A 19,063-nucleotide genomic window follows, 5' to 3' on the forward strand; every position below is an offset into this window, starting at 1 on the left:
TAAACTTGAAAGGCGGGACATGTTTACTTCCATGCAATCTAGCTAAAATAGAGCCCCTGGCAGGTTTTTGAGGGATCTCATTAATTCAGAAAAACAGATCAAAATATATATATATTTTTTAATGAAAAATGTATCTCATAATTCTGAGATAATTAACTCATTAATTCATAAAAACAGAGTGAAAAAAAATGTTTTTCAAGAAAAATGTATCTCATAATTCTGAGATAATTAACTCGTTAATTCAGAAAAACAGAGCAAAAACTGTTTTTTCATGAAAAATTATCTCGTAATTCTGAGATAATTAACTCGTTAATTCAGAAAAACAGAGTAGATTTTTTTTTCTCAAGTGAATGCAATACGCTTCCGTATGAACCACTGAAGCTAATGTGCTCTAGTTGTTAGTTGTGTTCAACTTCAAGCACTGCTGCACAGACTGAACAGTGTATTCAGTCAGGCCCGTTTCTCCATAGGAAAACTAGGTGGTTGCTTAGGGCGCAACAGCAGGAGGGGGCGCCAATAAGAGAATGTAGTGGCACTAAATTTTTGCAGAGTTGTGATAAAGAGGGGCACAGCCACCCTGACCCTTACCAAAAAGTAGTATACTTCAAGTTTATTTTACAAAGTATACTTAAGTAGAGTTCAAGTATATTTTTAAATATACTGTATACAAATATCAGTGTTCTAGTATACTTGTAAGTGTACTGTTTCAATACTCCTTTGGACTAAATTGGCCCACTTTCTAGTATATAAAAGTATACTTTAAATATAACAGTAGCAAACTTTGAGTACACAACTAGTGAACTTCTATGTTTGTAGTTTGTACTGCAATTATACTAAAAGTGAACTTATATGTATACTGATAGTTTACTGATTAAATACTTTTTAATACACTTTAAGTATAGTCTCAGTAAACTACTAGTTTAGTAGTTTTATACTGCAAGTATACTCATATTTTTTCTTTAAGTGAACTTTACTTCACACTTTTAAGTATACTACTACGGCCTAGCTTCTAGCTTCATGCATTGTTTTCATAAAAAATAAAGAAATAATATTTTGAACAAAAAGCTGAAAAAAGACTATGAATTGGATTTAGAATGATAATCAAAATGTAGATGGAGTCTATCAACACCCCAGAGCTTGACTGTAATTATAACCTCTTCATCGGTCGACATTTTATTCCATAACATTACAGTTTTTATGCTGTTTCATGTCAGATGATCGTGTTACGTGTTGGTATCTGTTATTTCTTTTCCTTCTTCTGTTGTGTTTTTTTGGAAATTGTACAGAAGATGTGTACTAGTTCCCTCTACCGTATAATAATGAAAACACAGATTCTAAGAGTATAACTCAAATATATTTAGAATTTTTGTAAATATAAGTCAAGTATACTTAAATGTCATTTCAAGTTTATTTCTGGGGAGTACATAAAGCCTGTCTCTGAGAAGTACATAAAAAATAAACCAAAAGCATACTGTCCTATTTTTAGTTTAAAAGAAGTATACTAATAGCACACTTGAATAAACTTCTTTTTCATAAGGGGAAATATGATTGTACATTTCTGCCATATGTACATTAACTGACAGTCACAACTGATGAGCTACTACTAAATATTGTAAAAAGTTACTTTGCAACGATTTGTATTGTGAATTGGGGGGTGGAGGAGGTGAGATGGTCCATGTTTCAGTAGGCAGGGGGTTTGTGTGGTGTTTTAAAGGAGGGCGGGGTAAATTGAGTTCAGGGCTTGCACAGCCTGGGGGAAAAAGCTGTTGAGTAGTCTGGTGGAGTGGGCTCTAATGGACCAGTACCATCTTCCTGATGGTAGGAGCTGTAAGAAATTGTGGGAGGGATGAGTGGGGTCATTCACGATACGGTTTGCTTTGCTGGAGCACCATGTGAGAAAAATGTCAAGGATGGAGGGGAGAGGGGCACCGATGATCCTTACAGCTGTGTTCACTGTCCACTGGAGGATCTTGCAGTCTGCTACACTACAGTTCCCGTACCAGACAGTGATGCAGCTGGTCAGCACACTCTCTATGGTTCCTCTGTAGAATGTGGTGAAGATGGGTGGAGGGAGACTTGCTCTTTTCAGCCGGCAGAGAAAGTGTAGCCACTGTTGTGCCTTCTAGGAGAGTGACATGGTGTTGATGGTCCAGGTGAGATCCTCTGTGATGTGCACCCCCAGTAATTAAGTGCTGCTGACACTCTCCGCAGTTGAGCTATCGATGATCAGTGGGGGGTGGTCAATGGAGTATTGTATGTATTTAATTATAAAACCCTTTATAATCTATCAACATTAAACTTATTCAATATCTTTCTCTAAACATTCTTGGATATCAAGACAGCCACCTTGCAATTCTGGCCAAATGAAAGATATACTGTGTGTGAAATTATAATGTAGCTTTGTAAGTCATTTTTTGTAATGTTTTTTTTTATAACATTATTAAATAAATATTCTGTGTCAAAAATTATATTTATACATGCTTTCTTTTACTGTTTGAAATGTATATATTTTTTTCTTCAATCTCTCAATGAATCCTTCAAATATAGCATGTACAAAGTGTGGAAACATTTAATAAAACACTATTGAGTTTATGAATTGAGTGTTTTTTTCTCTCCCAAACAAGGTAATATTACATTCTAATACTGCATTGTTTCACACTTTATAGCTTTGGCACTGTAATGTAGACTTAACCCCACAAAAGCAGGGTCATATTCCTGGTTGAAAGCAGTGATAAGACCCTTTCAAAATTATATGTATAAAACATTGCTTTACTCAGGGTTAAAACAAAGTTTACAAGGACATAACCTGGGTTTAAGTGCAGTGTGAAAATCACTTTGGAGTTTTATGTGTATGTATACATATATATATATATATATATATATATAGCTTTCTATGATATAAGAGAAACACATACTTGATGTTTATAGTAAAGTAGGCTGTTGTGTAGTTTTCCTGCGAGAACCCAATGACATTTAACTCAGTATCTCTCAGGACATACTATCCTCTTCCTTGTCCTGCATTCACAGCACATGAGATTAGCTGTAACCAATCCATCAGTCTTACTTTACTCTTTCATACTTACACAACATTAACAGAGTACATCTTGTTCTTTATTTATTCCAGTATTTTCCACTTGACCACGAGCTAAAACACACTAAACACTGACTTAAATGCAATCTTCTAAACTTAAAGAGTTTGGAATTATTATGAATATATATAGAAAGAACATATTCACAATATTTCTGAGTACCTGAGATGATCTTGTGGGTTTACTAATGACAATATTTATATATTCTTTTTTACTTTATTTGATTTGATGTGGGCTGTATCATGACTTGGACATGTTTTAGAAAGGCTTCTACATAATTCACTAAATTTATATTGAGTGAGGACACCATGATCTAGTCTTGTCCCATCTTCTATAACTTGACACAGACACTTTTAGAGTTGCTTAAGCTGGTGTGCTGACTCAGAACAGCTGAGCTACACATACACATTCATACCACTGTCAGGACACATGAGTGTGTATATCTCTTTCAAACATTAGCAATTTTACATAGACATCATTGTGACTTGTATCTGGGATGTGCACAGGAGTATTATAAAATCAGTGTAATTATGAAGGCTGAGAATCAAAGAAACTCTAAGAATTGTTGAAATAGGGATAATAGCTATATTCATGACACTGTTGAGCTAAAAAAAATATAACCCAAGATTTACTATACAGCACAAAGTTCTTTCACTTTTACTTGCTCCATGTTGTATGTTCAGAATAAAATACATGGAACTACAATAACCATTTCCTACATGTTTGAACCTCCTCACAATGCTAAATTAATTCAGTAATGAATTATGATGGATCTTTATGAATGGTCCATGCAAAGATAAAACAGTGTTTCTGTTTATCTAACTAATACAAGAATCTAATGTGATTTAGTAAACAATATATTATGGATAATCTGTGGTTATACAAATGGTAGTCAACACGCCAAAAAACCATAGTTTTACTATAATAAAACCATGGTTATTTTTCCTGAAGTGTGTTTTTGAAGCCTAAAGTCATAGAGAGTAAAAGAAATGGACGCGATCCCATTGGATTCAACGGAGACAAGTGAAGTCAATTAGAAGCACGCACTTCCTGGGGTCGAGCGTACTGCGCAGACTCAAACTGAACTTGATGATGTAAATGTCATGTGAGCAACCTGTCTGACAATAGAGCGCCGAAGTTATGACGTCACTTTGTAGGACAACCCAGAAGTTAGCAGTGCATTGGGTTCCCTCGATCGAAAAGCCTATGCATTTTTCCCATAGACTTTTGGAAAATCGCAAAAAATAAGATCTGTGTTCAACAAAGAGTTATGACCCTTACACGTTTTGTCTATCAAGATAATCTTTACAAGTTAATCCAAAATATATACATTTTGAAGCCTAAATAAAGCTGTCAGATATAAAATGCTAACGGTAAGCTATAAACGGACTACAGCGGACTACAGCACACCATGGTCGCAGATCAACGTCATTATCAAGCTTACTCAAACTTTATTTAAAAAACATGCTCGCTCATTATGTTCTGCGCTGTGTTTGAACACTTACCCCGTTTTTCGAGGAGTGAACCACTATAAATCTGGACATGTAGAACAGTGCAGCTTAGATGCTGGTTTACTTACTTGTATTGTAAGTGCCAGCATGAGGGACAAGGTTTATCGAGTCTCGGTAAGTAAAACTAGGGAGAGATAGAGGAGTTATAATAGTGTTCTATGTATTTAAGGTAACTATACAAACAATCTCTGAACAAGCATAAAACAGTTAAATTCTCATTTGATCATGAATGTTTTCAGACAATAAAACTGTGTCCTTGGAGATACACAGTGTTTTTCCTACAGGGGGCGCCTTACGGCTCAGAAACCTGTAAAACATCTCCGGTTACTATCGTAACCTCGGTTCCCTGAGAGGCGGGAAGCGAAAGTGGAGAAGGGAGGAGTTCCCATATACGTCATAGCTGACGTAATGTCGAGTTACCGCCTCGACAAGGGAACTACAATTTGAAAAGGCTAAATATATAACGTATGTAAATTAACTGAAAGGTAAACTTCTAAGAACGTGAGGCTGAAACGCAGGCTAGTGAGAGATTTCCTGTTTGTCATGATGACGTCTAAAGTCCCCGCCAAAGGATGTAGTCCCTTTTTGCAACTTGTTAGCAACCACCGTTTTTAAGACACAATAAAGTAAAAAAAAATCACAAGCAGGTTATAACTGGTGTGTTTTATGTCATAGATCAAAACGTGAAAATATTTATAGGCTTTGTTAACCACAGACCTTATTTCAGGCGATTTATGTGACGATCGTGTACCCAGAGAGACACAGGGAGAGCGAGAGATCCAATAGCAGATGTCTTTATTCAGGGATAATCCAAATCGTGGTCAAAAAACAAGCAAAGGTCAAAACCAAAAAGACAGTCCAAAATAAACAAACAAGGGAAAGGGACAGGAAAGGAAACTCGGAAAACGAGAGGAATCGGAGGACGAGCAGACTGGGAAGAATCTCGGGGAACGAGAATGCTGGATACATGAAGGGTAAGGACTCCATACAAACAACAGGAAAAGACTGGTATTTATAGGGAGGCTAATGACAATAAAGTGACTGCACCTGGTGCAATTAACAGGAGTGCAGTTACTGTGATGACAGGACAAGACTAGAGGAATTCTAGTGCCTACGGTGAAGTGCCTAAGGGGAAGTGAGCCCACTAGTGGACACCAAGGGAAACAGAGACTAGACAGCGTGACATTACCCCCTCCTCCACGGAGCAGCTGCCAGATGAACAAAAGGGAAAAACAAAAACACAAAGAAACCAGGAGGGAGGTGGAGCGGCGGAGGACCAGGGGGAGGGGTGGAGGGCCAGGTAAAATGGGGAAAACAGAGACAAGATGACCAGGTAGAATGGGGAAACAGAGACAAGAGAAGTGCAACACAAAACAAGGAGTCCAGGAGGGTGGTGGACCGGCGGAGGATCAGGGGGAGGGACGGAGGGCCAGGTCCTTAGAGGGAAACAGAACGAAAGACACAGAAAAGAAACCCAGGAGGGAGGTGGACCGGCGGAGGATCCAGGGGAGGGACGGAGGGCCAGGTCCGTAGGAGGAAACAGAAAAAAAGACACAGACAGAAGAACAAAAAAAATAAACACAAAAACACAAGTCCAAGAAGGACATCACATGACGCCCACCAGGGCGGAGCAGAAGACCACCACATCCGTGCGGCCGAAGCAGACGCCCCCCCAGGGCGGAGCAGAAGACCACCACATCCATGCGTCCGAACCAGACGCCCCCCAGGGTGGAGCCGAAGACCACCACATCCGTGCAGCCGAACCAGATGCCCCCCAGGGCGGAGCAGAAGACCACCACATCCGAGCGTACGAACCCGACGCCCCCCAGGGTGGAGCAGAAGACCACCACATCCGTGCGGTCGAGGTAGAAGGCCCCCAGGGCGGAGCAGAAGACCACCACAACCGTGTGGTCGGGACAAAAGCCCCCCAGGGCGGAGCAGAAGACCACCACGTCTGTGTGGTCGAGACCGGAGTCCCCCAGGGCGGAGCAGAAGACCACCACAACCGTGTGGTCGGGACGGAAGACCCCCAGGGCGGTGCGGAAGACCACCACATCCGTGCGGACGGACAAACAGGAGGACAAGTCTGATTAGGCAAGTCTGAAACAAAAAACATGAACAAGTTAAGGGTAGCCTCCGTGGCCACAGCAGGATCAGTCGGGTGCTCAGAGAGTTCAACTGAGACGTGACGAGGGTCTGGAAGTTCTGCAGAAGCGAGGAGAGACTCTGGTAGATCATCAGATACGTGGAGAGGCTCCAGTAGTTCATCAGAGACGTGGAGAGGCTCTGGTAGTTTCACAGGGAAATGACGAGACTCTGGTACTCCCATGGTGTTTCCTTGTTCATGAAGATCAATGGTGACTTGCCCTTTGTTCATGACGATCACTGGTGACTTGACTCGGTCCTTGAAGATCAACAGTGACTTGGCTCTGTCCTTGAAGATCACCTTTGACTTAACTTAACTCTGGAAGGTCAACAGTGACTAACCCTGACTCTGGAGGGTCCACGAGAACCTGACTCGACTCTGGAGGGTCCACGAGCATCTGACTCGACTCTGGAGGGTCAACCGGAAACTGAGTCAACTCTGGAAATTCAACGGGCACCTGACTCGACTCTGGAAGGTCAACAGGAACTAGCCCTGACTCTGGAAGGTCAACAGTAACTGACCCTGACTCTGGAAAGTCGATGGTGACTAGCCCTGACTCTGGAAAGTCGACGGTGACTAACCCTGACTCTGGAGGGTCCACGAGCACCTGACTCGACTCTGGAGGGTCCATGAGCATCTGACTCGACTCTGGAGGGTCATCCGGAAACTGACTCAACTCTGGAAATTCAACGGTACCTGACTCGACTCTGGAAGGTCAACAGGAACTAGCCCTGACTCTGGAAGGTCAACGGTGACTAACCCTGACTCTGGAAGGTCGATGGTGACTAACCCTGACTCTGGAAGGTCAACGGTGACTAACCCTGACTCTGGAGGGTCCATGAGCACCTGACTCGACTTTGGAGGGTCAACCGGAACCTGACTCAACTCTGGAAAGTCAACGGGCACCTGACTCGACTCTGGAAGGTCAACAGGAATCTGACTTGATTCTGGAGGATCAACTGGAACATGACTCGACTCTGGATGGTCAACAGGAACCTGACTCGACTCTGGATAGTCAACTGGAACCTGACTCAACTCTGGAGGGTCAACTGGAACCTGACTCAACTCTGGAGGGTCAACGGGAATATGACACGACTCTGGAGGGTCAACCGGAACCTGACTCAGTTCTGGAGGGTCAACGGGAACCCGAATTAACTCTGGAGGGTCAACGGGAATATGACTTGACTCTGGAAGGTCAACCGGAACCTGACTCAACCCTGGAGAGTCAATGGGAACTTGACTCAACTCAGGAAAGCCCACTGTAGCTGCCATCCTCTGCAGTGGCTCCGGGCTGGCGGCCACCTTGTGCAGTGGCGCTGGGTTGGTGGCCATTTTGTACTGTGGTGCTGGCTCAGCAGACGTGACGTGAATAGTCTCTGGATCAGCAGACGTGACGTGAACACTCCTGGGAATCTCTAGGATCTTTGACAGCATAGAGAAATAATCCAAAAACGTCTCAGCGGCCATCTTGTGCGTTGGCGCTGGGCTGGTGACCACTTTGTGCTGTGGAACTGTGCTGGCGTCCATCTTGCCTCGTGGCGCTGGGCTGACGGCCATCTTGTGCAGTGTCGCTGGGCCTGCGGCCATCATGGGCAGTGGTGCTGGGCCGGCGGCCATTCTGCGCAGTGTCTCTGGGCTGGCAGCCATCTTGTGCTGTGGCGCTGGACTGGCGTCCATCTTGCCTCGTGGCGCTGAGCTGGCGGCCATCTTGTGCTGTGGTGTTGGGCTGGCTTCCATCTTGCCTTGTGGTGCTGGATTGGCAGCCATCCTGTTCAATGGTGCTGGGTCGACGGCCATTCTGCGCAGCGGCGCTGGGCTGGTGGCCATCTTGGGCAGCGGCACTGGGCTGGCGGCCATCTTGTGCATGGGCGCTGTCTCGGCAGACTTGCGCCTCCTGTCCCCTCTCCGTTCCACAATGGTAAGACGGCGGCTCCCATCCGTTTCTCCCGAACCCAGGTTCGACGGGGCGCCATAGTGGAGAGTGATGCCGGACCTCCTCTCGACCACTCACTCCTGAGCGACCTCCCCTGGTCCCACGAAACACGACCAGGCGAGTCCTTCTGTGACGATCGTGTACCCAGAGAGACACAGGGAGAGCGAGAGATCCAATAGCAGATGTCTTTATTCAGGAATAATCCAAATCGTGGTCAAAAAACAAGCAAAGGTCAAAACCAAAAAGACAGTCCAAAATAAACAAACTAGGGAAAGGGACAGGAAAGGAAACTCGGAAAAACGAGAGGATTCGGAGGACGAGCAGACTGGGAAGAATCTCGGGGAACGAGAATGCTGGATACATGAAGGGTAAGGACTCATACAAACAACAGGAAAAGACTGGTATTTATAGGGAGGCTAATGACAATAAAGTAACTGCACCTGGTGCAATTAACAGGAGTGCAACTACTGTGATGACAGGACAAGATTAGAGGAATTCTAGTGCCTACGGTGAAGTGCCTAAGGGGAAGTGAGCCCACTAGTGGACACCCAGGGAAACAGAGACTAGACAGCGTGACAATTTAGCAAAAACCCATTAAAAAAAAAAAACTATAGACTTTAGGGCGAGGGAACCGGATGTGCTAAAATGCTCACTTCCGCGTTTTGGCCTACAAAGTGACGTCATAACTTCAGCACTCTATTGTAAATCTTCTAATCGCTGTGCCAAGAGAAATCTGAATCACCCACCGAATCTTGCAGACGTTGTTGAATAATTTTGTCCCGTTGCTTTTATGGAATCTCTATGGGTTTCTCCCTTGACTTTATGCCTCCACGTCCCCCCGATTGCCTCATAGACAATAAAAGATTACCTGCAAGCTTCTCCTCCTGTCCATATGGTAATTCTCTACTGTGCGACAGAGAGTCGCAGGTAATGACGCAATCGTTAGCCTATTATTACAAAAACTGCTTCTTTGGGGCCACAACGTAAGATACAAGGTAATGGGGCCTTTTTACATTTTCGTGTTTCTTTAGAAATAATGAATGGACAAATGGAGTCTTTAAACGCCTAAGATGTAAAGTTATTCACTGTCAAAGTGACGCCAAAATGAATGGGAGTCAATGGAATGCTAACAGCAGGTGGGGTTCCACTAGCCAATGGCGGCGCCCAGGGATGCTTCAATAAAATTTGAAATCCTGCCCCCCTGCCTAAAGTGTGTAGAGCAGGCCATCGCCATATTGGCAGCCCGGCACAGCGCAACTCTCCTGGACAATCAAAAATGGGCAAAAAGGCCGGAGCTACTTGCTAAAGCCACGCCCACCTTGCACGAGGACAGCGTCAGCAGTGGCAATCCACCTGTAACTCAAGTGGCCACGCTCTTAATTATGCAGAACTTTAAGACTTTAAGACTGAAACAGACAAAAATTCACCCCCCTCACAGTTGTCATTAAGGGCAAAATTAGCTATTTAGGCCAAAATAGTTTTTTGCACCAGGCTGTAAATATGTTTTTTTTCTGCTGTAAAGTTGGACATTTTAACATGAGGAGTCTATAGGACTGATTCCCTTTTGCAGCCAGCCTCAAGTGGCCAGTCGATGAATTGCAGTTTTAGTCACTTCCTTATTGGCCTCATGAGAGAGAGCGGGAGGTAGGCGCTCATATGTGACACTTTTGCTTTCCAGTTGTTTTTATTGACGCTTTTCTTTTTTCTTAAAAAAAGTTTGTGCATTGGTTCACACAGGCCTTCCACTAAAGGCCATATTATTGTCATGGTGAGAAATAGGCATAGACTCAAATGCAGGCAAAATGGTCCTCCTTTTAATAAGAAAATTAAACAAAAACAACCCAGAGAGGGAAAAACAGACAGACTAGACTGCACTATAAACAGACATAACACCACAATGGAAACCAATAGGTTACTTGCGTAACCCCGGTTCTCTGATAGCATTAAGTGAGGTGTCTCACTATGGGATACGCCTCTTCCACGTATTCCTCAGAAGCCCAATTCCATTACACCAGCCCCAATTGGCTGGCAGACATGACGTTGCATCAGGGAGTGGCTCCCTTCTCTCAGTATAAAAGGTGCGATGCAACGTCATTACAACATTCAAAACAAGCACACCTCTTCCTCGCTTCACAGAGCAAGGAGGGTGATCTGGTGAGACACCTCACTTAATGCACTTAACGCAAGTAACCTATTGTTCTCTTTCAAGCATACGTTTCGGTGTCTCACTATGGGATATCCTAACTCCCGTATTGCCAGATAGCCTGTCTCGAAGTCTCCTGCCAACCAAAGAACTATTACTGGGCTGATTAACACTTAAGATCCAACGCTCAAAACGGCATGTGCATGTCCAGTTTATAGAACCTCGCAAATGTGTGCGGTGAGGACCAACTCACCGCATCACAAATATCTTGTAACATAACTCCTTTGAAGAGGGCCCATGTCGTCGACATTCCTCTTGTTGAATGAGCACGTAAACCAGACGGAGGCGTAAGACCCTTACTGGAATATGCAAGAGAAATTGTCTCCACTATCCAGTGGGATAAACGCTTTTTAGTAATCAGCTTCCCCATATGCGGCTTCACCCAAGACACAAACAGCTGATCACTCTCTCTGAACCCTTTAGTCCTCTCCATGTAAATGCGTAAAGCACGCACCGGACATAACGTATTCAGCCTTTGCTGTTCTGCTGAAGCAAAAGGCGGTGGGTTAAAGGCTCTTAACTTGAAAGGAACAATAGAATTGACCACTTTGGGCATAAAAGCAGGATTAGGTTTCAAAAACACCCCTGCATCCCCTGGCATAAACTGCGTACACGCTGAATTCACAGAAAGTGCATGAATTTCACTTAAGCGCTTCGCTGAAGCCAAAGCTAACAGCAGTGCCGTCTTAAACGACAATAATTTCAGGTCAGCTTTGTCCAGTGGCTCAAATGGAGTCACTGAAAGCGCATCAAGCACCAGAACCAGATCCCATGAGGGAGAGATCGGTTTTGAGACTGGCAAAGCGGGACGCGCACCCTTCATAAACCGGCACACCAACGGGTGCTGCCCCAAAGTTTTGTTGTCAAAACCTACATGACAGGCAGATATAGTGGCCAGAAACACCTTTATTGTCGAGAATGCTTTACCCTGATCTATCATATCCTGCAGAAATGATAGAATCACTGCCACTGAACACTGAAAGGGAATTAAGTGTCTAGCCGCGCACCAACGCTCAAACACGCCCAATTTACATTCATAGAGTGAATGAGTGGACAGGGCCCTAGAATTCTGTATAGTTCTAATAACACTGTCTTGCAGACCAGCCGCATTCATATTTAACCACTCACTGGCCAGGCCCACAGTGCCAGGCGATCTGGATGAGGATGAAATATCTCCCCTCCTGCCTGTGACAGCAGATCCCTGCGCAGTGGCAGGGACCATGGCTCTGCATACAGCATATGTATGATCTCCACCAGTCAGAATTTCCCTGGCCACCGCGGAGCTACCAGTATCATTCTCAGGCCCTCCTCCCTCACTCCGTGAAGGGCTGGAGATATCAACGCAATCGGTGGGAACGCGTATAGGAGAATGTGAGGTCACTCGTGCGCCAGTGTGTCTATTCCCAGAGGCGCGCTCTGATCCTTCAGAGAGAAGAACAGAGGGCATTGAGCATTGTCCTGTGACGCGAACATATCCACTGTCGCTCTGCCAAATATGCTCCAAATTTGACCAATCACTTCCGTGTTCAGCTTCCACTCTCCATAAAGGGGATTTCCCCTGGACAGCAGATCTGCACCCCGGTTCTTGATGCCTTGTACGTGTGTCGCTCTCAGGGATAAAAGACTGGCACTGCTCCACAAAATCAATTTGCGTGCCAACATGTGTAAAGGGAGTGATCTGAGACCTGCCTATCTATGTATGCCACAACAGTAGTGTTGTCCATTCTCACGAGAACATGATGTCCTTTCAGAAAAGGAAGAAAATGCTTCAACGTTAGAAAGACGGCCAGCATTTCCAAGTAGTTTATGTGACAGTGGCTCAGATGGGTACCCCATCTCCCGTTCACTGCCCTGCCCTCGTGAATGCCCCCCCAGCCGGACAACGACGCGTCCGTCGTTATGACCTACCTGGTCTGGACAACGCCCATTGGCACCCCTTGTACCAGAAAGCACGGGCGCCGCCAGTGACGGAGTGCCAAGACTGCCACTGACGTAACTCTCACTCTCCTCCGGGAATGCCGTAACGGATCTAGTCTCAGACGAGCTACCCAGCGTTGAAAATCTTTCATAAATAGTCTGCCTACGGGGATGGCTATTAGAGCTGAGGCCATCAGACCTAATAGTCTGAGGCATGTGCGAAAAGAAACATTGTTCCCTTTCCGAAATTCGGCCAGGCATTTCGTAAAATGTATTACTCTCTCCTCCGACAGTCGTGTTCTGAATGTCACTGAGTCCAGTAACAACCCCAGATACGTTATTGACTGCCTGGGAACTAAAACACTCTTTCTGGTGTTTAATTTTAATCCCAGTTTTTGTAGATGTTCTAGGAGCATGGCTGTGTGATCTCTTGCTTTGTGCTCTGATTGAGCTGTCACCAGCCAGTCGTCTATGTAAGTAGCGAGACGAATGCCTTTCTCCCTGAGCGGAGCAAGGGCCGCTTCTGTACATTTCACGAATACCCTCAGACTGAGAGATAAGCCAAAGGGAAGGACTAGATACTTGTATGCCAGGCCAAGGAATGCAAACCTCAGAAATTTTGCTGTGGGGTTGATATATTTTTATGTGAAAATATGCATCCCTCAGGTCGATTGATGTAAACCAATCGCCTGGGTGCACCAGTTTCAGAAGTGTAGAATGAGTGAGCATTCTGAACTTGTACTTTCTTAGGAATTTGTTCAGTGCACGAAGATCTAATATGGGGCGGAGAGCTCGATTCCCTTTTTTTTGGGGACGAGGAAATATCTTGAGTAAAACCCACTGTGACTTCCGTCGTGTGGAACCACTCGTATTGCCTTTTTGTTCAACGGGGAGGTAATTTCTTCCTGAAGAACATGTATCTATGCTCCCCGCACCTGGGAATAAATTATTCCTTTGAACTGCAGGGGAGAAGTGGCAAACTGCAGTCTGTAACCGTACTGTACTGTTCTCAGCACCCAACGGGACTGTGTGCACTCTCGCCAATAGTTTATTTGCAGCGTTCCGGCACCATCGTGTGGCTGAGTCGAAAACGGGTTTGTGGTCTGAACTGCGCATGCGTGGACACTTAGTGCTTGGACAGAGTTTACGTGGTTCACCACCTTCAGCGGAGCGATGACTCCACGAGGTGGTGTTACGTTGTGTTCTGATAAAGTGTTTTGCAACATTTTTTGGGGCATTATGTTTTGCAACATTTGTGGGGGAAACAGTGAAAACTTAATTGAACTCTGAGCATGTAAAGTGCTTGTGACTAGTGGGTGGGTGTACACCACTGCACCGTCTCTCGTTCTCTTCACTGCTCTGCATCCCTTGGACCAGCTCGGCTCTGGTTTCCCCACAGAACATCTGTAAACATCTGAACTCGTTTTCTGCTGAACGCTGAACAACTAAGGGTCGGGGACTAGCGAATGGGGGGGCTGTGAGTCTCCTTCCCTCAGGAAGACCCCCTCAAACGGCCTTCTTCTTCCTCCTCATCACCTGGGTAGGACGAGGGGCCAGCTGGTCCGTCTGAACAGCTGCGGGCGGATAATTTTTCCTGGACCAGGCTGGTTTCTGTTCTGGTACGCTACTCTGAACTGCCGTTGCAGAGGCGCAGTCTGCATCTTTCTTGGCATGCAGAGTTGCAAGGCCTCGTCATCCCTTTTCTTCTCCTCGCATCTCTTCTGCATCCATGTCAGCGCTGAACCAAAAATGCCTTCTGCGACGACCGGTGCATCTAAGATGGCTTCCTTTTCTCTGTCGGAGAGATTTGCCAAATTAAGCCAGCGTCCTCTCTCCTGAATGACCATTGTGGCCATGGCCTTGCCCGCTGCCTGAACGGCACATCTCTGAAGACGGATCGAGAGATCTGTGACAACACAGTTTTCTTCCCACTGTGTCTGACTTGGTGTGTCAGACACCTCGTCTTGTAGCTCCGCCTGGTATGGCCCGGACTGAGAGAGCGACTCCTTTGTAAGCACACTCCATCATGCTTGACTGGAAGCGGTCCACTTTTGATGGCAACGTTGGATTCACAGCCGCCGTATGCTTTGGATGCAGGTGCGCTGCGACTAAAGGCTCCATGGGGGGCATGCGAAGAAGCCCTTCCTTCTCCATACCCTCCATGTCGAGTGCAGACCCCCCTTTGCACGGGCATTTTACTAGTAGATGGGTTGTCCTTCCAGGTGACAGAAACCTCTTCCAGAAGCTCTGGAAATATTGGAAGTAGTTGTCTCGCTGCCTGTTTAGCTCTCGGCAGCCTTTTCCCCTCATAGCGCGACTTTGCAGTCTCGGCTACTACAGTCGGCCCCGGATTGTTGAGTTTCTTCGCAGCGCATTTGCACACATCCTGCAGATCCACACTAAGAAGTGGAGAGGATGGTGCCCCACCCGCCCCCTCCGTGGATCCCGCCGTAACGAGGGGTTGTGCCGGTTGCGCAGGGGGGAGAAAAGGGGAATCCTCAAAATCCTCATCCTCTTCAGAGAGAAGGAAATCCGATTGCCCCTCTTCCTCAAATTCATATGCGCCCTCCTCTTCCTCGTCCGTGTTGAGGACACCGGCCAGAGGGGTGCATACATCCAGTTGTTCATCCCACAATAAAGTTGCCGTGGTGGGCAGCTCCACAGGAATAGGTACCTTAGGGGCGGGAACCGGAGCAGGACTAGCTGACATGAGGGGATCATGGCCAGACAAGCTAGCTTGGCGTGCTTACCTGCAACGGAGGCTCTTCATTGTGAAACGCGCACAGTGCTCACAGGAACCGGGACTATCGACCACCATTTGAGCATGTTTCAGCCCAAGACATGCAGAGCAGACCTGGTGTGTGTCTTTGCATGAGATCTTGTTCCCGCATGAGCAAAGCCGCGGATCTCCCTCACTAGCTACGGTAGTCTGCATTGCTGCAGCCATAGTCGCGGTACTGAATGACCCTGACAATGAGCTGGAATGCCGATTGAGGGATAGGACGAAAGCGGCGTGGTGGCCAACAGATCGTCTATACGCACAGTACCAGATTGATTAGCCAGCAACCAGCTTGGAGACTAGTTGATAGCTAACAGAGTTGGGTAGGCTTCTGGTGTGAAGCTAGAAGAGGTTTTTGAATGTCGTAATGACGTTGCGTCGCTCCTTTTATAATGAGAGGAGGGAGCCACTCCCTGACACAACTTCATGTCTGGCAGCCAATTGGGGCTGGTGTAATGGAATTGAGCTTCCGAGGAATACGCGGAAGGGGCGTATCCCATAGTGAGACACCGAAACGTATGCTTGAAAGAAAACAACAGATCAGCACAGGATTCTTCTTCTGTTGTTTTAATTGCGGTTGGCAAACCAACTAAAGGTGCATTGTCTGCCACCTACTGGATTGGAGTATGGAGCACTACTTGGTGCAAAAAAAACTAAATAGTAATAATACCAATATTAATTTATATCTTTTTTACCAGTTCTGTATCCTTTAAAAATTTTAATAATTACTTGTGTATTATATAATTTGTTCCTTCTCCTAATATTTCCTTAAAGGGGTCATATAATACTACATGCACTCTTACAAGTTGTTTGAACTGAAATGTGTGTTGGCAGTGTGTACACAACCACCCTATAATGATAAAAATTGGTGTTTTTTCTGTAATCTCTTTAAATGGTTTCCCCTTACTCAAATCAAGCCGTCTGACCGTGTGACGTCACACGGTCGGAGGCCCCTCCCATGATTGTTTGATTGACAGCAGCGTTTCAGCACAGACTGGACTTGCCCTGAGTGAGCCATCATCAGTCCGAGATGCAGACGAGCATGACTCCTAAGTGATTGAGGTGTTTTGTTGTTGTATGTAATAATGTAATCATTTACTCCTCACATCTGAACGACTGAAATTGCAGAGGATTAATTTACGTTTGGAGAAATGAAAGAAATGCGCCCTTGATCTACTTAAATGCATTTATGTTCGCGCAAATCCTTCATGATCCAGCCTCCAGCAGTGAGTATAATGTATTTAAATGAATCATTGAAAATCGCCTTTCCTAATAATGTGCTAATTAGCAAGTGTCACAATGAATGTTGCTAAAGTAAACAGTCTCTCAGAGAACAGATCAGAAGGGGCGGAGTCAGCAGAGCTCATTAGCATTAAAGGAGAATCCCACAAACCCGCCTGTTTTGAACAGAGTTGTTTTTGACAGGGTAAAAAAGGTGTTTTTACACTAACATTGAGAAATTTTAAACAAACTATGGTACAGACTTTTCATTTAGACCCTAAAGAATCATATCAACTTGTGGAAAATGGGTATTATATGACCCCTTTATATATTCACCTTTATTGGTAAGTGAATAATTTCTTACACCCCTATCCTTTAGTGCACAAACTAATTCAAGTCTTTCTCTATTGTATGCTTTACATTCTAGTAATATATGATTTACTGTTTCTGGATATCCACATTTTCTCTTTCAGTGATGCTCAAAAATGCTGCCTATCTAGGCAGTTTACTAGGTTTTGAAACAGCCGACTCTTGCTGAAGTAGGTCATTCTCTCAACTCTGTAGCCCAACCGGATGATACACTGCACTGAACTTTTTTAATGCACAGAAACATTTTTACGACATTCTAAACAGTTTTCGTACGCATTAATAATGTATTTAATTCCAAAGGAGAGGATTCACCAGTATAGGTGTGTTTTTTTTTTTGGTTGAGGGAACACGTGGGGAAAAGTCCCCTGTTCAACACTGTATCACTGAAAGAAATCTCGGCTCGCAAACTTTTACGTTGATTTTTCTAATTGGTATGTTTCTCCAGGCCTCAAAGAAATATAGAGCTGAGTATCATCAGGATAACAGTGAAAGCTAACACCATGTTTCCTGATGATATCTCCCAAGGGTAACATGTAATGTGTGAAAAGTTACGGCCCTAGTACTGAGCCTTGAGGTACACCATACTGCACATGTGATATGATATGATACCTCTTCATTCACTGTAACAAAATGATTGCAGTGAGATAAGTATGATTTGAACCATTCTAATACACTGCCATTAATGCCAGCAAAGTTTTCTAATCTATTCAAGAGAATGTTGTAGTCAATAATGTCAAACGCAGCACTAAGATCCAATAGCACTAATAAAGAGATACAATCATGATCAGATGATAAGAGCAGGCCATTTGTAACTCTCAGGAGAGCAGACTCAGTACTATGATACAGTCTAAATCCTAACTGGAAATCCTCCCAGATACCATTTTTCTATAAGAAAAAATATAATTTTGAGGATACTACCTTTTCTAATATCTTGGACAGAAAAGGAATGAGAATCTTCTCCATCAGCCTGGTCTTGCTGCACCCTTAATTGGGTCCTCCTTCTAGATCCCTGATATAATGTTTGCTCTTCCTTTGGGGTACTATACAGATCCTTTCACTCATATATGTGTGAACGTAGTTGCTTTTTTGGAAATGCTCCCCAGATAGTTATTCAGTCAGTGAGAACACAAATAGTGGACAAACATGAACTATAAACAGGCTTACAGACACATATTCACTTAGCCAAGTGTAAATGGACTACATAAACTCAACAGGATAGCAGTCCAATCAATTGAGATGCATTAGGTGACCAACTGATCGTCACTGAATTTCCTCTAATTTCCTCACCTTTTTGCTTAATAGAGAAATTATCATCTTTCTTATGACTGGGATCTTTATTTATTAATGTCCTTTTCTCACTCCATGTTTATGGTCCATAAGTCTCATATACATTTATCAAATTTCATGCAGTCTCACTTCCCTTCTTGTTTTTGTTTCCTTTCTATCTTTAGCTGTCTATTACTATTACACTCTAGCATTTCAGTTATTCTTTACATTAGGCCCGGGCTCCTTATTAGAGTCAATTTTCTCTCCCATCAACAAGCATAAAAATTAAAGTTAATTTAAATGATCTCAGAGAGTTGGATTCTGTAGACAAACCAACTTTATTGGTATTGACTTTATTCAGCATTTCCCTTCACTAAGGTCTATTAGTACTGGATTTTTCAGAGACACTGTAAATCTGAAAATAAAATAGAATAAAATGCTTGACAGGATCCTTCCCATTTTACAGTTTTTGAGAGCAACACATAATATATATATATATTAAATAACAAGAGACATGTTAGGACAGTGGCCCTGTAAAGATGTGCTTTTGGGCAAAGTTTTATTTTTTTATTTTATTTTTTGTTTACTTCATTTCAACATGATCAACATAAATGCACCACCTACTCACC

The sequence above is a fragment of the Carassius carassius genome, chromosome 39 (genome assembly GCF_963082965.1).
Source record: "Carassius carassius chromosome 39, fCarCar2.1, whole genome shotgun sequence".
Taxonomy (NCBI): Eukaryota; Metazoa; Chordata; class Actinopteri; order Cypriniformes; family Cyprinidae; genus Carassius; species Carassius carassius.